This window comes from Saccopteryx leptura, chromosome 2 (genome assembly GCF_036850995.1).
Source record: "Saccopteryx leptura isolate mSacLep1 chromosome 2, mSacLep1_pri_phased_curated, whole genome shotgun sequence".
NCBI lineage: Eukaryota > Metazoa > Chordata > Mammalia > Chiroptera > Emballonuridae > Saccopteryx > Saccopteryx leptura.
In genome coordinates this window covers 275,003,678-275,025,906 of record NC_089504.1, presented here as the reverse complement: position 1 = coordinate 275,025,906, position 22,229 = coordinate 275,003,678, and the positions used below count along the sequence as shown (strand labels likewise).

The 22,229-nt window shown below is 53.4% G+C and overlaps 1 long non-coding RNA gene across 1 annotated transcript; it reads right to left on the bottom strand.

The window, feature by feature from the left end:
• Positions 1-16,215: 16,215 nt before the first annotated feature.
• LOC136390830 (uncharacterized) lies at positions 16,216-20,258 on the bottom strand. Its single transcript, XR_010748771.1, has 3 exons — positions 19,986-20,258; positions 17,953-18,130; positions 16,216-17,284 (listed from the first exon to the last, which is right to left on the bottom strand). It is a non-coding gene; the product is annotated as an uncharacterized lncRNA (long non-coding RNA).
• Between the last annotated feature and the right edge of the window lie 1,971 nt (positions 20,259-22,229).

Below are 22,229 nucleotides of genomic sequence, written 5' to 3'. Positions count from 1 at the left end.
AGGTTGGTCTTAAGGGGAACCAGGGTTTGCAGTTAGTTCTGTGAGTTCCACATTCTGTTGTAGTTCTGTGAGTTCCACATTTGTGGTATCCTGTAAAATGGCTTCACAGATATCAGTACTAATACCTGGGGCCTGTGGTGTTACCTGTATGGCACAAGGTCTTCACAGATGAGATTGGTTAGGGCGGTTACCCTGGATTTTCTGGGTGGGGTGGGCCTTACATACAAGCACAACTCTCCTTATATGAGGAAGACAGGGAGATTTGACAACACAAGGCAATGTGACCACTCAAGCAAAATGCTGCTGGCTTGGGGGACGGGGGATGGAGGCTCAAGCTAAGACGGCAGCTCTAGAAGCTGGAAAAGGCAAGGAAACCAATTCTTTCCTGTTCCCTCTGGTGGGAGCGTGGCCCTGCCAATGCCATGATTTCAGCGCAGGAACTGACTTCAAGCCTGACTTCCATAACGAAAAGAATAAATGCGTGTTGTTCTAGGACATTGTAAATGTTTTGTGTCCCTCCGAAATCCCTGTGGTGATGATGGTAGTAAGAGGTGAAGCCACTGGGAAGTTATTAGGTTATGAAGGCTGAGGCTTTAAGAGTAGGATTAATGTTCCTATAAAGAAACCCTAGAAAAATCCCTCATCCCCTCCGCTGTGAAGTTAACGGTTAGAAGTCACTGTCCATGAACTGAAAACTGGATCTCACCAGACACCAAAAGTGCCAGCGCCTTGATTTTGAAATTCCTGGCCTTCAGAATTGTGAGAAATACATTCTGGTTTGAGGTTGCCCAGTCTGTAGTATTTTTTATAGAGGCCCAAATTGACCAAGACTCCCAGTTTGCTGTGGTTACAACAGTCGCAGGAAACGATACACCAATGCCATTTGTCCTCAGCACACTCTTGCATAGCAAAGCCTTTTAGAAGCAGGACCACAGAGGAGTGACTGTCAACTCTCAGGATCACTAATGTAAAGGTTCCTTAGGTGAAACTATTCAGGTGGGATGGAGCAATCACATGCAGGGGTCCCCAAACTTTTTACACAGGGGGCCAGTTCACTGTCCCTCAGACCATTGGAGGGCTCCCACATACAGTGCTCCTCTCACTGACCACCAATGAGAGAGTTGCCCCTTCTGGAAGTGTGGCGGGAGCTGGATAAATGGTGTTAGGGGGCCAAATTGCGGCCCGTGGGCTGTAGTTTGGGGACGCCTGCAAGTGAACCCAAAACGTAACTTTCCTTGCTTTCAATGAAAACTCTTAAGCTCCCCAAATACAGACACGCTCATCTGCCTGGGGCCCCCTGAAACTATATACCAGCTTCTCCATGAGGTCTGGGCCAACACCTCACATGAAGAATTACCAGGTTCCAGATTTAGTGTATCTGTTTCACCTAAATTGTTCAGGGATTCGATCTCTCTCATGCTTATTAAGAACACATCAGCATTTATTTCCAGTACTACTTGCACAAGGCTTGAGTGTGCTTTCTGTCCAATACTCAGTTCCACTAACCATGTGGCACAGCTCAGCTGAGTGGGGCCGGCCCCCGACAAAGCATTTTCTACCTAGGTGGGAAGCAGGGCCTCGGAAACCAGGTTCAATGTGTCCAAAAGCAGCATTCTGCTCACTGCTTCACGCTTCCAGCACTTAGTCAGCTGGGGACTGGAATCAGAGTAGCCTGGCAGCAGGATCCATGTCTTATTTTTATGTTTTTGTCCCCTCCAGTAACTAGGCTGGAGCTTAGGATCCAGTAGATGGAGCAAAACCTGTTCAATTTATTACAACTGACCCAAAGCTTCTAAACCCAGAGGAACTATCTTCGCCTACCTCAGCAGAGGAGCAAATGAAATGTTTGGATCTTAACTATTTCCAGCATAACACCCTGGACATGAGAACATGGGCTCTTCACTCAACGGACTAAAATAGCACTGGAGCTGCAGTGTCTCGCCAGCAGCGCCCAGCCCGCAGCCCCCTGGGGATGAGTTAGCTGCCGCCGCTGACTGGGAAGCACTGGCACGGAGTAAAAGTACTGAAGGTCCTTCACGGTTGGCCAGGCGTGTTCTGTGCCAAAGGCTCAAACGAGGGGCCACAGCCCTGCAACCCGACGATCCCACAGGTTTCACACCACGTCAGATCTGGGTAACTGCTGAATTCCTTTACAGAAGGTGTTCCCGTCTTCGAGGGCTGATCGGAACAGAGAACCGAGAGAACTCCTGCATAGCATATAAGGCAACTGAAATCAAGCTGCTCCCCTGCAGGGGCCGTGTGACCACATGTTCAGTTAAGCAAACGACACTACCTGTCAGGAGGTCAAGGCTGTGGCCCACTGGGGTCCAGGTCAGTTTCCCCATCAGTAGGAGCCCCTCTAGGCCCAGGGGACCAACGCTTGTCATCTTTTCTCTCATTTTATTTCTTGGCTCCTAGAATTCCCTTTTTGTCTTAATGGACTTCCTTTATAACTGTCTGTCTGCTATAACGCACTCAAATGCTTTACTTATTTATTCATTTATTTTTCAAAATTTTATTTATTGATTTTAGTGAGAGAGGAAAGGAAAGAACGCGAGACAGGAACATCGAGCTGTTCCTGTACGTGCCCTGACTGGGGATCGATCGATCTGGCGATCTCTGTGCTCAGGACGATGGTGTAACCATCGACCTATCCAGCCAGGGCTCAAATGCTTCATAATGTAGAAGATTTACATTGAAAATGAGCTTTTCCGGTTCCTGCTTCTGATTATCACAGAACTATGAATGGAAAATAATAAAAAACAAAGACATGATAAATTGAATACAGTAAATGTTTATTAAATTCAGATGCATGAATCGTTTCTTCTTAACAGAAAGATAAGTCAACAAGCAACTAATTTATCGAATTATAAATTACCACTTTTCAGTAAATGCAACTGAAGACCTCAGATAAATTATAGTGACCTGTTTTTAAAAATCCATGAAATCACCTCCTACCTCTGCAGTCAAGTACCGTAAATGCAGTTAAAGAAGTTAGTAGGAGCAAGTGTGGCCTCCCGTCCCCACTCCCTGCCCATCCGTCCTCCAGGGAACCACAGGCTGTTGCTGAGCATACTTGGCACGAGGCTTCGAGGCTGCTGCTTTTCCCCCTACATCATAACCGATTTCAAATGGTGCTAGACAAAAACAGACTCTGAACACCAGGAGAAATCGGTCAGCCTGTGTAAGAGATGGGTCCGGTGGTGCTCCTGGTGGCAAGTCTGATATCAGCTGCGCTGCAAGTGCAGCTGAACGTTCCAGGACCTAGGAGCAGGCGGACAGTGCTGATGGCGGACAAAACGGTCCTCCGGGCACACAGCCCTCTGCCCTTCCCTGCTACACAAGCAAGTGCCCAATCCAGCAGTGCCCATCACCGCACTCAAAGGCCCCGCCGACAGGTGACTGCGGCTACCTGTCAACACAATGAGTATCGCAACCTCTGCCCCTGCTCAACCCCCCCCCCCCAGTATCATCAAACACAACCCCTCCCCCACACACGGCTACCCCCAGTCGCAACCTACTCAAGGGTGAGCTTGGCTTTCCAAGTAGCTTCCGTCGGGCCGGCTCAGGCGGCAGGAGGAGCCAGTCCCCAAGCAGCAGCTCCCCTGCCGTCGGCCCTTGGCTGTGCTGCAATTCTTACTCCTAAAACACTGATTTCAAATGGTGCTAGATACAAAGATGGAAAAATCTAAGCCACCATGTGAAACCAGCTTCCAGAAGAAGAGGATGTCACTGAAGGAAAAAGGGAGATGCGATTGGAGGCCTGGCCTCGGCCCAGCCCGAGGAGCATGTCTTCTTGCAGGTCCACTTGTGACGTCCCAGAATGTCACGAGCCACTGGAAAGGCCGAGGGCAGTGCTCCACAGGGATGTTCCAGGAGCACGCCAGTCACGGTTGACGCCCCACGTCCACGCGGCAGTACAACATCCATACACTCTACGTTAATTTGTTAAGTTTCACAACTAGCCCCTACGTGATACACACTGTGAGATAAAACAGCCAAAGCTATTATTAAAATGCATTTCTACATTACTCTTGCCCCGCATTTGTGAAATACTACAAAGTCTGCAAAATGTTTTCTGATATCTTACTCCATCAGGAAACAAGCCCCGTCTGCCTGTGAGGCTCTGGCTGCTACAAAAAAAGGTGCCTTTCACCTGGGCCAGGGCAACTCTTGCAGGTCCGTATTCAGAAAGCAGATGGGCTCCCCCTTCCCAAACATAAGGAAGTCTCATAACATGGGCAATCTTACTTAACATCTGGTCTGACACAAAAATCCAGTGCCCTAAAACTGTATTGAGTAGATAACACTTTCACATAAGAACTGACTTTTGTTTCATGTTGGTTTTCAAAATTTGCCTGAAAATAAAACTTTCAAACTGTGTTTAAGTTAGATTTCCCATCTTCTAACTACATCATCAGCTTTGGTTGTTTGAAGCTAAGGAGACATGTCTCTATTTCCTTGGGGACCGTAACCACCAGACGGAGGAAACAGTAGAATCTGTACCTTTCAGGTGCCTGCCAATCCTTCAGGCCTGGTGGTATGTAGGCTCACAAGTTTTTTTACGGCTCCTGGAAATAACGGTGTCCTGCTCGGGCGAAGAGAAGCAGGTAACATCTGAACACTGAGTTGTATCTTTAATCCTCACAATAGTCATTTGAAGCAGACATCACTCCCATATTTGGAGAAGAAATGGCTCTTTAACGTGGCTCAGTAATGGTCCACAGTCACATGACTAATAAATGGGGTAGATCGCAGATCTAACCGTAAAGTCTGCTTCTGGCCCTGCTGCCTGCTCCATCGCGGGACTAGCACCTCATTCCTCTGTTGAACTTAATTATGAGCAGGATAGGGGTGACCGGGTCGGGGTGGGGATCTGAGGCATGATTTCTACCTGGCAGAGGGATGTCCCCGACCACATAGCATGCTGAGCTCAGAATGCATGGCTGCTTGTGCAGGGGCCGGGTAGGTGGCAGCCTGCCTTGGTCTCCTGCACCTCTGGAGCCCCTGCAGTGGCCCAGGGCACGGCTGCTGGAGAGGGGACCGCAGGAGACGAACCTCCCCATATTGCTGTCAGGACTCCCGAGTGATCCTGATGCCGCACTAGTGCACGTGGCCCGTGGGGCCCGTGAGGCCTGGCAAGGCCTCAGCTGCAGACGGGGAGCTGGGGCCGGCTCTGCCCGCAGGGGCTCTGAGTGAGGACACTTGCTGTCACCAGCAGGGCCCACCAACCAGGTAACTGCTAGGGTTCCAGGGTCAGGAATGAGTGTTCAATGACAGTCATTACCATGGGGTCTAAATCTCACAAAGTGAAGAGATCTACATTTGGTAATTCTCAGCTTTTCTGCTCTTTACCTCAGCCAAATTCTTCTTCCTTAGCAACTTCCAACTGCTAATATCCATAAAACCCTCCCCTAAGATGCCGTCGCACAGACATCCTTCAGCGATCCAGACGGCACCCTTCCTCCCACCAGAAGGCCTCTGCACATGCTGTCCCCTCTTTCTGGAACATTCTCCATCTATTCTCCCACTGTTACCACCTGTCTACCCACCCCACCCCTCCCTCCCCCTCCCCACCCCCCTCCCCCATGTAACCCAGGTGGCCTGATGTCCTCCTTCAGCTCTCCTGAGGAAAGCCCCCCACCCAGCTCCCAGCCCAGATGGCGGCTAAGTCAGCATCCTACAGCCTCTAGTTCTGTTCCTTCCGAACACACTATGACAGCTGGTCATCAGGGTGATTCATGTCTCTCCTGCTACCAAGCGAACGTCAACCAGGAGCTCAGAGGAGGGGCCGCACACAACCCAGGGACAAGTGTCACTGCGGAACTACGGAACACCGACCCGAGTATGGGCTCCCAACTTCTGAGCTCTAAAACCTTCTTAGTTCTCTGGAAGAAGAGATAAAAAAAAGAAAAAGAATCATTAAAAATGCATCACTGTAAACATTCTAAAAGAAGAAGAGGGGAGAGAAAGTAATCTTAGTGCCCGAATCCTCTGCCCCTGCAATCCTACCAGATGAAAGGGTCTGTTCAGGCCCCAGCCTTCCCAGCAGAGCTGGGCTTCTCCCTCGAAGTCCGCTGAGCAACGACTCCCTTACCTGAAACAAGCCGCTCTTTTTGTTCCCTAGTCGGGTCTAGCCGGTCTGATGAGGGCCGGGAGGGGCTTGCTCCAGGGCACCTGGTCTGTAAGAGGGGAGCGCCTGCTGAGGGCTCTGCTGTCACCTGCAAGCGACAGGGTCCTTCCACCCTGGCGCAATGGCCCCAAACACACACACTGCCTGTAGAGAAGGGCCGGGTGGGCTGCGTGCGGTGGAAAACCGACCACCCACACCCTGGGAGGTGCCACCATCCCGAAAGGTGGCTTCAGGAGCCCCACTGCAGCCCCAGGGCGTTTCTGGGCCCACAGTCTGTCTGCAGGTTTGTCTACGCCCCACGCCCAAGACACTCCTCGGCCTGGGCAGGGACCTGCGTGTGGAGGAAAGGTCACCACGCAGAGAATCAGCATGTGGTGGCTTTACTTCCTGTTCGGCCCGGACTGTGAGAACCGCCCTGGAATGGGCCTCAGAACGTTCATCTGAGAAGAGGGCTGGCGCAGACAGGTCACCGTGCGCTCACATGCTCCGAGGGCCCGGCAGGAAACTTAAGACAGAGAGGCGGCGACAGCCTGCAGCAGAAGCGGCGTGACCTGGAGAGGCCAGGTTTTGTCTAAAGGCATGCAAAACCAGACACGTTAAAACAAAAACCCAACAACTGTTCAGGCCAAACAAAAACATCCGAAGGTTAAATGTAATTCGTGGCTGTCGGTGACAGAACAGTCTGGAGGCTGCAAGGAGATCCTCTGTGTCATTCTGTCTTTTTAAGTCCTAAAAACTGTATACCCAGCATGGTGCCCAAAAACTAACACAGGAGGAAAATGGGAAGGAACAGCATCCTTGTTTATGACATTCATAACCAAACCCATGGAACAAACGATATTCACCCCCAGGAACCTGAGGCTGCTGACTGGCTTGTTCTGCCCAACCACGACGTGTTCCAATCCAGAACGCTGAGATGGTTCCTGCGAGACAGCAGTTTCTCCCTCCCCACAGGGCTGGGTGCTGAGTCACAGCTACTTACGTGACTGACGCAAGTTCCAGCCAGAGCGGGGGAGGGGTGCCGGAAGCAGAGCCCTGATCGCCCTGATCGTCCTTCTTCCTGCCCCTGGGAATGCTGGTTTCAGGGTTCCTGGCAGTGAGGAAGAGTCATCCTGGTGAGAGAGGGGCCCGGGGAAGGCCCTCCTGAAAAAGGAGAACGTTCTGCCCTCAGTCCCAGACCATTGTACGTATGACTGAGAGGCCCAGCCCAACTTCCTGTCACTCCCCGCTCCAGCCCAGGCCCAGAGTCCTGGACATTTTGTCTTGAGCTGTCAGGGTGAAGCCTCTGCCAATTAGCTGTGGTGAATGGATCAGAGGAAAGGGTAATGAAATGGAGGGCATGCGTACGGGGGCCTGGGGTGGAGGCCAGCGTGGGAAGGGCTCTGTCTTTTGGGCAGCTTGTTCCCCAGGAACCACCGTACTTCCCAGGTCCCAGATCCCAAAGTGGGAGGAACACGCTCCACTGAGGCATCAGGGCAGGGAGTCCGCCTCTTCGGTGGGCCCGGGCCCAGCACCAGCAATTCTGGGCTCCCCGGAGGCCAGGTTGTGGAGACCTATGTTCCCAGGCAGCGGCTTTCCACAAAGGCAGGCCCTCTGTCCCTTCCTTGTCACCACCAGCGAGAAGCTGGCTCTGGAAATCTCCCACTCGGTCCAGGGCAGGGAACCATGGTGCAGGTGGGCAGGCTGGCTGCAGGGCAGGATGCCCCAGGGCTACCCTGCCCTTGGGGTGCAGTGAGGCGTGGGAGGCAGCAGGAGGCAGTGGGGAGCAAAGGGGAGGAGGAGGGATAGAGTGAAGGATAGAAGGATACAGGATGGATGTCTCCATGTCTCCAGAGAATGACTCAGCCCGGGCCGAGGAGGGCCCTGAGCTGGTGTTTTCCGCAAGAGGAAAAGGGAGCATGCCTGTTACACAAACACCACGCCCACCACACAGTGCCTAGGTCCAAACCAATGACGATCCGAAGCATCTCCTGGACTCAGTAAAGATGGACAGAGAAGGGAAACTCAGTTTCAGGTGAAACCTAACTCCAGAGGTCGAAGGAGAAAGGCCCAGGGCCCAGCTTCCCCACCTCCCCGGTCAGAGCAACCAGCAGACAAGAGTATCCCATGGGCACCCCACTCACAGGGCCTCAGGCCTGCTGCTGGGAGAAGCACGCTCCTGTCCCCAGGAGGACCGCTCTTGGCACGCCCCGTCTTGGCAGCACGGCCCCCGCTGCTCCTGGAGGGAGAGCAGAGCCTCCCCCCAAGGCGGCCATCCTCCTGGGAACAAGGCCTGGCCGGCACCGGGGAGCCCGAGGCCTACCCACTAACCTCCAAGCGGTGGTTCTACCCCGTACCTGGGACACACCTGGCTGAGCACATGGACAGGGGCACACCCTGTGACATGGTTCCACTTCCCCAGGGGGGGAGGGAGGCTGCGCAGACAGAGGATAGGTCCAGAGTCCAAAGCCAACTCAGGGCACCTTCCTCTCCTGCTTCCCCGAAGCTGGCCAGGCTGGTTGCTGTGCCTACACTGAGGCTGCACGACCAGCCTCATTCTGTTATCAGGGCCTCTGTCTGCCAGTCTCAGAACCTGGAACAGTGAGTGGCGGGAGGAGGCAGGAGGAGAGGGAGGGGAGGGGAGGAGAGGGAGGGAGGAAGGAAGGGAGGGAGGGAGGGAGGGCAAGGGATGGGAGGGGCGGGAGGTGGAGGAGGAAGTTTCACAGTCTAGTGCATTCCCATCAGATCAGAGAAGGGGGAACACATACAACTTCCCCTTTTCAAGTGCTTCTCTCCCCCCACTTTCGTTTTGGTTCCTTCCCCTCTGGACTGGGGATGGCATGGCTTGGCTGGTGGGCTAGGCGGGAGCTGGCACCCAGGTATCTAGCCAACTGGGCTCTTGCCCGGCTCCATCTCAGCCTGGCAGGCTCCCTTGCTGTTACCCAGCATGCCCTTCTCCTTGTCAGGGAGGCCTCGCCCTCTTGTTTTCCAAGTTTTATAACAGTATTGTTTGTTGTCCAGCAGATTAAATTCTTTTGGAGGCTGGGGGTGGGGGGGGGCGGGGTTGAGGGAGAGGAGGGAAGAGAGGGAGAGAAAATACAAATAACTTTCGTTAGGTCCAAAAGATGAAATGAGTTCCTTTTGAACACAGAGTTCACCTGTCTTGAGAGGCCAGTCGCCAGGAGCCTGTGCTCCCTTCCCCTCTGACCCCGGCCCCTTCTCACCTAGCAGGGTAACATGTGCTCTCTCAAGACTTGCAAAGCTACTACTCAGGGTTTAAACTGAAAAAAGGAAACAGTTAAAATGTCTGGGGGATCCATGCTGGAGCAACCCCCACCCCAAAGAAGGGGCCTGAGGTGGGCTACCTCCGGCACCCTTGGTGCTCATCTCCACGGGGCTGGATGCCTGGGGGGCGGGGGAGGGTCCACAGGCACCCACCCCGTCTCAGAGATGGCTGCCGTCTGCAGTGAGCTTGTGGTTTGTTCACGTGCAATAAAAGTAAAACATTCAATGATGTCAGAGGCACAAAAAGAACTGTACACCCCCCTGCCAATAACACAAATGCATGGACAGATATACATGGATACTTAAGGAATAAATGAGTAAAAACAGAAAAGGAGACAAGGAGTCAACATTAAATAAGCATCATCTTATAGACAGCAGGGCCCAAGGCAATGTCCCCAACCTGTTAGCCATCTGAAGCTTAATCTGCAGGAGTAATAACAGAAAAGGAGATATGGTTCTCCGTATTTAATCGTACCCTCATTTAGCCATTTGCTGATTTATTTCAGATTTTGAATTTCCTCTAAATAGCAGGCCCAGGTGCTAACACACCTGTGCTTTCAGCACAGCAGGTAATGCCAGTGGCCCCCAAGCTGTGGAAATGCCTGGGACGCTCCCCTTCTACCTCCTCCTACGTTCTATCCAGCAAAACGTGTCTGGCCCTGCCCCCTCCCCCCCCCCATCTCCAATGCCTAGCGAAGGTCCCAGGCCTGCGGGGAGCTCAGGGTGGTGGTAGTGATGGGGGTGCAGACAGGTTTAGGGCAGCTCAGGGCTCTTTCCTGCTAGAGATGAGGGGGAACACTTCTTTGTCTTTTTTTTTATTTACAAATGATATGGTTCTATAGGTCAGTTCTGAAGTTGTCCCTGCAAAGGGGAACAGGTGAGACTGCAGGCCCCATGCTCATGTGGCTCCCACCCCCCAGCGCAGGCTGGCCTCAACGGCAGGACGGGAGACAGCGCGGCCACACAGCACATCCTGGATCCTGGCACCCCGACCTCGTGCTGTTCCAGGTAGTCCACGAGTCCCACAGACCAGGACTGGAAGGACACTGCCTCTCCCTCAGATAGAGGGAACTCGTCGTTCCTTGGGAGCCCTCAGCAAAGGGCATGCACAGTTCTCCCTGAAGCCTAGCCTAAACCCCCCTCCCTGCTGCAGGTTCAGCCATCCTTCTCACCCTTCAGGTGGACAGAAAGAACTGGGCCCAAGAGGACAAACCTTCAAAGTGACCTTACTGAAGGCTTCAGCCACCGACACAACTCCCCTGTGAATTCCCCATCACAGGGCTTCCCTACAAACTGAGGCTGCATTCAGGGACCTCAGATGGGCAGGCCTGTGCAAACACGTGCATGTCACCCCCTGTCCAGTCCCACACCTTCCTCAAGGAACACCTGCAGATGAAGCCTAATCCATTCTGGCTAAAGGTGATGGAAATGAAAATAAATCACTTTTCTTCCTCTTCACGCAAGTTCTGGGTCCATTCAGATGAAGATCCCTCAGAGGGCCACACGGCAAAGAAGACATGCCGTTCCCCGCTCTGCCTCAGCACCCCTATAAAGAGTGGGGCATCGTGCTCACTATTCAGGGAACACTGATGCCCAAGAATTCTCTGACCCGCCTTCCTCTCCATGGGTAAGGTCTGCCTCTTCAAGTCAATTATGAAGCCAGCATTCAGGGCTGAAGCCAGCGTTTCCAGTATCTGACTTCACACTGTCCATTAGCCAGCAGACAGGTACGACACACACGTAGCGCATGCGCACACTGGCAAAGCTCTGGGCACACCTCATAAACCTGTCGAAGAGAATCTCAGAGGTCCCATGATAGGGCCCCATGTCTGAGACAGCCACTTAGCAGAAACAGGACTCTCTGCACACGCACAAAGTGCCGTGCAGACGAGCAGAATGGTGTGAAGCATGCAGAAACCTCACTACAGACACATGGTGAATGGCTGGCTTCCCAGCCGAGAAGCGCCAGCCGGTCCTCGCGAGAGCTCCGAGGAGCTGAGAAGATCGGCGCACAGGAGAATCCGGATATTCGGAGAAGGGACCTACGGCCTCCAGAGATCGAGTCAGCTGCCTGGACCCACTCCCCATCGCTGCCCCCGCCCCACTGCTCAGTGGAAGAACACACTAGAACCAAAGGAAATGACAGCTAGTCAGGGGACCTGGGTGGGTGACCCAAATCAGCAGGCACCGGCAATCAGATCTTGGCAGGATGCTCTCTGGCTCAGTTTCATCCACGACAGGGATAATACCACCTCCTCACAGGGTTGTGTAGGGGACCGAATGAGCTGGGAAATGTGAAAAGAACTGTGAAACATCACATGGTGCATGTGAGAAGATGGTTGCTGATCAATTCCTCTCCGGCTGCAGTCCCAGCCCAAATCCCTGGTTACGCCATCGTTTTGGGGGTGGGGGGCTTGAGCTCCCAGTGATGAAGCCCAGGTAATTGTCTAGTGAGCGAAGAGTATCTTAGAAAAACATAGCTATTTTAAAGCTCTGCCTTCTGGTTGGTGAGCTGCACCTCAGCCCCAGGGGCTCCTACCCATGCCGCCCTGGAGAAGCCATGGACACCAGGGATGGAGGCTGCCCTGGAAAAGCTAGGCCAGAGCCCCCGGGCCCCAGCCTCCTAGCCTCGGGCTGGCCTTGCACAACAGCCTGGGAAGATTGGGGACCTTGGGACACTGAGCTTTCTTGCCTGTGTTTTATTTTTGCTACCTTTTAACTAGTGACTCAAGACTAAAAAGCCAAAGTGGAACTGGTAGCTCTGAGATATTTTTGTTTTTGTTTTTTTCTTCTCTCTCTCTCTTCTTAAATAGAATGGCTTCAACAACCACATGAGAAAAGAGGCTAAATATAAAGGAAAACTTCCTGACAGCAAGGGGAAGAGACCCTGACAGATGTCTCAGGGACGCAGAGGACACCCAGAACCGCAGTTCCACTTTCTCTACCGGACTTAAGGCCAGAAAGGACGAGGCATCTTCCCGAGAGCACGGCACTTCCAGTCCTCCGAGGCAGCACGGCCAGCCCCGCAGGGGCCACACGCCTGGCCCAGCTCTAGACGAGCCTCCCCGTGGGAGCCAGAGCTCACGTCCCTGTCAGCTGGATGGTCCTGGTCAGCCACCTTCATGTTCCTGCCCACTTACTTCTGGGGGAGGGGCTCCTTCAAAAACTGTCTTCACCTACCTGCCCTAATTGACAGGAACAGCGGTCTTTTCAGAAAACGGACCTGCAGCTGCTCGCGGGTCTTCCAGATCCTGCCCCGCTTCTGTGACCAAGGTCTAGTTTTCCTCGTCCCAAATTTCCGACTAAGCAATACCTCCATGAGCATCCAGGGATCTCCCATGTCAGAGCTGGCAGGAACCTCCAAAAGGATTCTTATTCAATCCCCTCATTTTTAGATACTCCCAAAGAGGAAAAGGAAGTGACTTTTCCCTAAGGGAGCCAAGACCTGCTGACTCTTCTACACTGGGTAACATAGGCTCACTTGCCCGGAGCCCCACACCACACTGCACCCTGTGCAATAGCAGACCCCTGGCAGCAGATGGCAGTCTCCACAGCTGCCCTCCCCCACCACCCGCCTGCCCATGGGGCACAGGAGGAAAGGAGAGCTCACGTGGCCTGGCTCACGTGGGCCAGCTGCTGCTCCACTTCTACCACGTAAACAAGTGCTAGCCCGCGAGCCGCACTCGCTGGCAGCGTCCCTCCCACATCCCTAACCGCCAACCTGCCTCAACCTCTCAAGACACAAAAGCTCGTCCAAGCATCTAACACAAGGTGACTTCTCATCCCTTCCCCTCCACCTGTCCCTTCCCTATCACGACAATCTCAGAATCATGTGTTCTGGCAGGAGAGGCTGGGCACAGAGGTCAGCCTCCCCCAGGCGCATATTCTACCAGTGACTTGGCAAAGCCTTAACCTGAGAGTTCCCCTGGACTGCGTGGACACGAGGAGCATGGTGACCAGGCTGCAGCAGAGACACCAGCTGGCACCTGGCGGGGGTGGGAGACGGAAGGCCAAGAGCAGCCACAGCTAGTGGGGAAAACCCTAGTCTTCTGGGAACCAAAGGCCTGTGGTCTACTGCCACCTTCGTCCCTCACTCACTGCAAGTTTCTTTCAGCTATGGGGACTCTAGATAATTTTTCTGTGTTAGAAAAAGAGGGGTCGGCGTCCATATGGATTCTCTCTCTCTGGAGGCCCGATTACCATGGCTTTGCCGTGTGGCTGAGGTCCTTCAGGTCCCGGAGCCTGAAGAGGGGATCCTGACCAACATCTACTCCGTATGCTTTTCATTCTGTTTATTATCCTTTATGACCTCTCCCACACTGGAATGTGGCTGAATTCTACATCCCCAACACCTAGTCCAATCCAGGGTAGACAGCACAGGCCGAACCCAGATTTGCGGAAGGAACACGTGTGCCTACTCAGCCCTGCCTGTCCGTGGACACCCACGGGAGTCTTCCTCAGCCCTGTCTCCTCAGAAAGGGACGTGGCAGAGCCAACCCCGGTGACTGCAGAATTCTCTTGGCATCTGGCCTTTCATTCTGGTTCACGTCAGTTCTCCTGGTAGCCTATCCTCTGAAGGTCTTAGCTCCCCAGAATGTCTCACTTCAGCCCAAGAGGATGGGGAAAAAAGTACAGGCTTTGGAAGTGCCTAGCTTTAAATCTCAATAACCCCACTGACCAAGTGTGTGATCTTGATTAAGTCATTTAATAATCACAGTTTCTTTAATCATCAAATGGAATTAACGCCTACTTCATATGTTGTTCTGCCAGTGAAATCAGATAAGCAAAGGGGGACCCCTCAGAAAGGTCAGTTCCCTGTCCGTGGACTGCACGCTGAGACCAGGAACTCTGGTGCCCATCTCATGCCTTTATGTCTCATAACAGACCCTGATCTAGGCTCCCTGCACACACAGATCCATTGGAGGCCACAGCTGGCAGCCCTGGTTGAACACTGGACATATCTTCCCACACCCTCCTGGCCTTAATCCTGTGGTCGGACAATGCACAGCCATCGCCCCACGGGGCTTTCCCCATCCTCATCCCCCCCAGCCCTCCCCTGCCCAGGCTCAACACAACTGCCTCGGGTTCTGCACAGGCCTTGGGGCCTGGTGGTGTTCCCGGACTTTATCAGCCCACAGGCGGCTCCTGTGGAAGAAGCCAGCAAGAAACCAGACCCAGTCTCTGCTTTCCTCACAGACACTCCAAGTCCTGGAAAAGCAAAGCCGAATGAGGGCCTCCCATGGACAGCCAGCTAGTGGAAAAGGGCAGTATCTCTTACATATCTCACAGGGAGGCAATGTACCCAAAAAAGTGACCAGCACAAGGTGCAGATCCTCTCTAAAGCTGTGGCTGCAGCCTTGGGGTGGGGGGGCCGGCTGCCAGGGGACAGAGCCAAGACATGCATTAAACAATTCCCTGCCCTGACCAGACCAGAATTCAATGGAATCAAGAAGGTGCTGACCAATCAGGTCTCCTGACAGGGCCCCGCCCCCAACGCCTGCTGGCCAAGCCACACCACCACAGCTCTAGCGCCACCAGCCCTGTTAACCTCTGCTGGACCCAGATGGAAGGCCCCACCCTTCCTCCTGGCTTCCAGACCACAAGGATCCAAAGGTCAAGAAAGAGGTGCCAGATATGCCTGCCCCCCCAAGAGGTGTCAACTGTTCTGCTAGCCTGACTTGCGACACATAATGCCCCATGTCATGTCAGCAGAGGTTAGGCTGGTGAGCAGGGAGAAAAGAACTAGGTGAGGGATACAAATAGGAAAATCAACAGAGAAGCACCAACTCCAGCTCTGGAAACAGCAGAGGCAACAGGGACAACTGCGTCACAAGGAGCAAAACCAACGGCCCCTTTGCTTCCCACCCTAGTCATCCCAGCCTCCCAACCTAGACAAAGGCAGGGCCATGAATAGAAGTAGCAGTCACCAGAGCCAGGCCTAGGGACACACCACACATATGAGAACAGAGGCTCCCAGCGTGGCCAACAGCTTCCTTCTGGCTCCAGTCCTATAGCCAGTGTTGGCCAGACTCGAGCCGACTCGACTGGAGGGACTTGGCCTGCTCCTCTTCCTCTCCCCAGCTGCACCACAGTCAGTCCCTCTTCTTTATTTGTGTTCCAGATCCAACACCCCTAGCCAGCCCCTGCTACATTAGTGCCGGAGGGGCTGAGACTTGTCAAATTCCTTGAAGGCAGATACACCGGACTCTTCCCCACAGCCCTGGATTCCTCAGTCAGCGAGGACCTCAGGCTGCTGAGCCGATTCAGACTCATCTCAGGTGGGAAGAGAAGGTGAAACGCTGGGCGGCAGAACTGGCCAGTCTTCCCCGGAGAGCGGTGGGTGTGGGGTGCAGGAGAGACATGAGCAGAGCAGTGGGATCCCACAGTAGCTCCCTGACGTCAGCCAAGAGCATCATAAAATCACGCAGCACCCTTCCTTTTATCTTTAGACCCCAGATAAATCTGCTCTCGGCTAATTCCAAGCAGCCCTGTTGACCCGGAATGTTGCAGGGATCCACTCGATAGGGGACAGATTTCCCGGTGACATGGCAAGCGCCTAGAGTCTGCTTTCTGAATTGTCTCTACCGTGCGACAGACCTCCCCAGTTCTGCTGGCCGTCATCATTTTTAATCACCGTTGCTATTATCATCAAGTGAGGCAGAGAAAAACATTTCTACATCAACTGCCTACAGATGCTCAGCAATGGCTTCCTCGGCCAAGGATTTTTTTTAAGGCGAAGGCAATAATAGCCTAGAGGAAGAAAGTGACTCACTAGAGAGAGAGAGAGAGAGAGAGAGAGTGGGAGGAGAGAAAGAGAGAGAGAGCGCGCCCCAACATCTACTGCCCAGACCACAGTCTAATCTCCAGACCTCAGACCTAAACTGAGGCCAGTAAGGCTAAAGGTGTCTAGAATAAGAGAGAGGGTGTCCCCTGGGATGACACAGGGAAGAGGATACCCCAGTGTGAGCCCCCAGGACCCTGACAGGTTAAACCCAGAATCTCAGGCGAGGTGTTGGGGGGCCAAGGTGTTGGTCAGTGACCACAGGAAGCCAACTGCTCTGCCCACTGCCACACCCAGCGACCTCCACAGCTATCTCCCACACATCCTAGCAGCCTGGTCACTTCGGCTGGCCACCACTCCTCAAGTGTCTACTGGTCACTAAGCTCATTCACAGAAAAGCCAGGAGGAAGAGAATGGAAAGAAAATAGCAATTGTTTAGGAGATTCCGAATGAAGACGTTGAAGGTCTCCTTATTGAATAAGGAAAATGGTCTCCCTGGGAAAAGACGGGGTACGGGGACAATGGAAAAGAGGCAGCCCACACCTGACTTACCTGGGAGGCAGGAATTAAACCGTATTCTCCATGCTGCTTCTGGTTTCCATTAAGCAGCACTTTGGGTCACAGAACGGCACAGAGTGGTGGCTCAACAGCACCTGTGAGAGGAAGAAGGCAGCTGTCCAGCCCATTCTCTCTATACCACCTGACTTTCCTCAAGACAACTGGCACCTGTGACTAGTAAAGGCAGATTTCCACAAACCCCAAGTGGGGATGAGGACAAGGAGCAGACAGAGCTCCCAGACACCGGAGCTGAGTTTGCCTCATATATCCCAAAGAAAATCAAAGGAAGGAGGAAGGCGTGGAGAAAGGCAGGGAAGAAAAGAGGTCCGAAAGAAGGAAGAGGGAGGTCAGAAGACATCCTTGGGCGAAGCAAGGCAAACAGGAAACCCAGAAGACATACCAGAGGCTGGTCTTTACCATGGGTCACACTGTGCCTTCAGCCACATGGTACACCCAGTCTCTCTTCATCCAAACCCCAAATCCATCGGGAACCGTCAGCCCCTCCCATATCAGTACCTCATCCATATGACCTTTGAATCTATCAGCATCTGAAACAGGGGAAAGAGAGCTTGGCAGCCCTGAATCAGACACAGGGTGTACACACACATACGCATGTACATATGTGCTCAGCACACAGAACACGCAAACGAACCCTTCCCAGAATGAAAGGTCCCTCGGAGATGTCTCACTCTCTAGGTTCTGATTCTGATAGAAGTATTCCTCTCCCACAGGGGAGGGCAGACACGTCCGATAAGAACTGCTTAGCACAATGCTATATATAGTCTAGGTTCCAACCGGCCTAGAGATTTGGAGCTAGAACTTGGCAGAGAACCATGCTAGATGCTGGCAAGGGCCAGCCTCCCCCAGCCAGCCAACTGAGAGCCTCACCTCCCTGCTGGGGGCAATGAGGGCAAACAGGGTCCTTCCATTTGGTCCATTAACACTCTGCACTGAGGGACACGGGCTTTTGGCTCCATTTTAGGGAAAATTGACTTCTCCTAAATGTGAGGGGGACATGCGTGGCTGAACACTGAGTTCTAGCGAATCTGTAGCTCTCTGGCAGCACAAGAAAATTGATCTAGTCCTCTCTTCTGGAGGACCGAGGATGGGGGTGTGCGGGAACAGAATGGAGAAGGCACAGCAGCTGGCCAGGTTCGATAAACATCTATCCACTTCCGATATTTGAAGAAATAAAAGAATGCAGACAAATACTTACTGCACAAAGCCAGGCATCTCTTTTTTGTCGTTGTTGTTGTTTTTCCAAATAAATGCAAATGGGTACACACATTATCCCACAGTATGGCGGCTGTCCTCTGCATACCAGCACCATTCCCAGCTGAGCCTGGTCTCCAGGAGATGGTCACTTACTCATGGAAACTAAACTCCTGAGTTCTCTGTGGGAAGAAGCAAAAGGAAGATGGGTGGTCTCAGCTCACAGGGCCCACCCACCTCAAGTAATTTATTGTGCAGGTTCCAATCAAGGTCCCATCTGGGGTTATGATGTGGCCCAGGGACTGTGGCCCTCAGCTGCTTCTCACCAGCCAGTGACAGAAGCAAGACAATCCGTGGCCCATCAGCCTGGACAGAGACCAGTACCAGAGGGCACAGGGTCTTGTCAAGGAGGGCTTGTCCGTAGGCTCTTTGAGAAAACAAACCTGAAGGACTGCAGAGCTCCCTCAAGTACAGAATCTGGGCTCTTCTCATACGCACAGCTTTTGGACAAAGAAACACAAGGCTCAAAGGATCCACCACCCACATGTATCTAATTTTTTTTAGGTCAAGTTACTCTGTACTTAGGCTCAGAAAGACATGACGTGAAGGGGCCGGGCTGCCTGTGCGCTCTGGGTGGGGACGCCTGGCTCCTATCCCTTGCCCTGGCCAACTGTCTGCTCTGACCTCGGTCAGGTCTCCCTGCTCCTTCAGGCTCTCAAGGCCCCAAAGCCGCCCCTTCCAGAGATCCCCAGCGAGTCACGCCAGGGGGCCCCTGGGGGAAAGAAGGAGGCACTCGGTGACAAATGTCAGTGCCGCCATCATCTAGGGGAACGCGAGACTGAAAAACGGCACACGGGGAAAGGAGGCAGGGAGCTCCGGAGCCTGACTGTCCCTCATCCCCACCCTCAGGTTGTTTGCTCCTCTGCCCCAAGACACTGGAGGAGAGGAGAGCAAGGGAAGTCAGACGCTGGAGGTAATGGTCTGACCACAATGCAGAGGCAATGGACGTCCATGTTCTCTCTGGCTCCCAAGAAGGCACAGCAGGGTGGGGCGGGGCGCGGCGGGAGGGCGGGCGGGGCCTGCGGGACCGTCACGCGCACACAGCGCAATGCAGCAGATTCAAGAAAAGCCTGGAACCCTGAGCCGCCATGATGACACACAAACACACACACGCAGACACACACAGATACTCGGGTCAGAAACTCAAGGCCCACGTTTCTTCCTAAGAAGGAAGTCAAGATGAAAGGGAGGAGGTAAGCTTTGGTTTGGGACAACAGGAAAGGGGAGGCTGAAACAAGCTGCCCAAGAACTGGGCTTCAACTTCAGGCCAAAGATGTGGATCCACCTTCTTCACAGGATACCAGCTGAAGAAACCCGAGATGCGCTTCCCCATGATGGGCCCTTGCTTGTCGGCTCCTGAGTGCGCCTGCTCGGCCCACCCTGACCCCAAGAAGAAACATGCCTTCTGTCCAAGGCAATGAGGCCAAGTGCCTTGGTCCCCAAGGGCCTTGGTAAGATGTCTCTCGTGTGGGACTAACGAGAGAGGACCGTAGAAGCGACCATGTTTGTCAAGCTCATCTAAAAATACAAACGGCTGCATTTTCTTTTCAGATTCTAAAATTCCGGGGTCCACAGAACCCTGGTGAGTCACCTGGTGTTGCCCCCCCCCTCCGACCCTATGTCCGGGGTGGGCTTCTTGCTGCCAAGCCCTTCCTGAAAATGACCTAGCCTAAGGGTCAGCTCTGAGCCCCGACAAGCTGTTTTTGCTTTCATGTTGACAGAATGTCCTGGCCACTCAGCTGAGCGCTCCATCTCCCTGCTCTCGACACACTGAGTCATCATCCAGAGAGGAAAAAAACAACAAAGCAGCCGTCACCAGGGTCCCCACTGCCGTTGGCTGACGACTCATGGGCTGTCGTCACTCTCTGCTCTGCAGCCCCAGTGACGAGGGGCTTCAGGGTGCCCAACGCCCCTCCCCCAGGATGCCAGGGTCAGGAGGCAGGCAGCCACTGCTGCGAGGGGAAGAGGGAAACTAACCTGGCATCTAAAGGTTCCCAGGAAGGCGCCCGGTTAACCCTCACTCTGCCACCACCAGTCCTCCCGGTTCCGGCTTCATTCCCACAGTGTCTTCTTGACGCCGAAGTGAAAGGGGTATCTGCTCTAGGTGGGGGAATGGCGCGGCCTGGCAGGCCTCAGGTGCATGATGCCTAGTGACCTCTCCTGCCCGTCTCTTATACCAACAAAGGCACGGCAGCTCCCTTCTCCCCCGTTTCTTCTCAAGCCGAGTCAAGTGCTATGTTCCTTCCTTAAGTCCCTGATAAACAAATGGGTAGGGGGAAGAGCGTCACGCTTTCTTTTGGGAACCTGTTTGCTTGGCAATACATTAGGCATTTCTATGCAGTAAGTTATAGTGGCTCCATCTCATTGACTGAGGACACTAAGACATGAAGATCAAATGATTTGTCTAAAGCCACCCAGCAAAGGTGAGGCAGGGTCAAGATACAAACCTGCATCTACCCAAGTGCACTGTCCCCACTCCCAGCCTTCTACGGTCTCTACTCATTTCTGGGTCCGGGAGCATATTTCTGTTCTGAAGATACTACAACCCACCCCACCTCCACATCCTCTTCCAGGATGGAAGCACCAGGCTGACGGAGCCTGTCAATCCATCCATTTCAGCTACAGAAAAAAGTCAGCGTCATGAGTGAAACTGGCCACAAAGGAAGAGAAAAAAGTGAATGAGGTAGCAGCGAGGGTGGTGTAACAGCTAAGTGACCGAGACCTCAGGTCCAAGAGGATCGGCCACCCAAACTCCCACAGTACATTAGGAATTTACAACAGTCCTTAAATAGACATGTTTTGGGGATCTACCTTGTTAAGAGGCATTTTGCAGACACTGAGGACTGAGAGAGAGAGAGAATGCAAAGGCTTTCAGAAACCAGGGTTCTAACCATGATCAGAACACTTACCAGCCATGGACCCTCCTCGCAGGGCTGTGGTGAGGAGAGTAAACAAAACACCTGCCGTGGACGAGCCTGATGGTGTGCCCGGTGGACAGAAGGCACCCACTAGGCATGAGTTTCCCTCCTCTCCCTAGCCTCTTGGAGCTTACAATCTACTAGATGACATAAGATTTATACACAAAGAAACCAATAACAACTAAAACAGCATACAGGAGGAATCAAGAACATGGGAGTTTGGCCGAAGGGGTCAGGGGTGGTTATGAGGACCCCTTCTTGTGACGATGAGCAGGGAAGGGGCACGGAGGACGGCACACTGCCGCAGGTGGGCGCCATGGAGAATACCACCCATGAAAACAGAGAAATGGGAAAAACAAGAAAAAGTCAGTCACCTGGTTTTGTTAGAGTACACGGTCCACCTAGGGAAACTCAGAGAGAGGGAAGGCTGCACAGGAACGACTGCTCGTTACAGAGAGCCTTCGGCAGCATGCCACAGGGAAGGGGTTTTATTCTGGAAATGGGGAGAAACCATTTTAAATTTCTGGGCAAGGAAGACAAGATGGCCGCTGCACGCAGAAGGCCTGGAGAGGAAAGGGACGGGCAGCAGGGAGCCTCACTGCTGGACTACATCTGGAACCTCGGCACTGGCAGGGGCAGGAGGACAAACAGAGAAGGAAAATGGTAAAAAGGCAGGGACACCCGAACACATCCTCGAAGCTGCCACGAACCCCCCCATCCCTGTGGGGAGACTGCCGGAGGCAGACCTATTTGGGGAACACCAACCACAGATCCAATACGTCTCAGATCAGCTGCCATGTCTCTGCCTCCACTCCACCCCCCCCCCCCCAATTCAGTTTTTCACTGAACGGCTGTAAGCCTCTGGCTGAGGGCAGGAGAGAGCCAGGCCTTCGGTTAGCAGTGCCTACGCTCTGGTAAAGCCGGGGCCCCACGTAGTGACAGCCCCACCCAGGGCTGTGTCTGAGGGTGGGACTGGGCAGTCCGACCGCTGGGGCTACCTTCACTGCGGCAGTCACTACTGTGCCCGCCTCTACTGCGCCGTGCCCCCCCATCATAGCCCCCGCCCCCTCACCCACTCTGCAGAACAGACTCAGCAGGACCAGAAACACCAACGCTACCATGTCAGAGACCAGTAGAAATACCTCCAAAATGGCAGCCTGGTCATAAAAAGAGTCCAAAAAATATTATCAACCCACCTAGGGAAAGGAAAGCCAGTAACAAGGGCAGTTAACTGTCAACCACCTCCCAACTGGGCCCCTCACACCCTTCCTCACTCTCCCAATTGTCACATTATTCCCTTCAG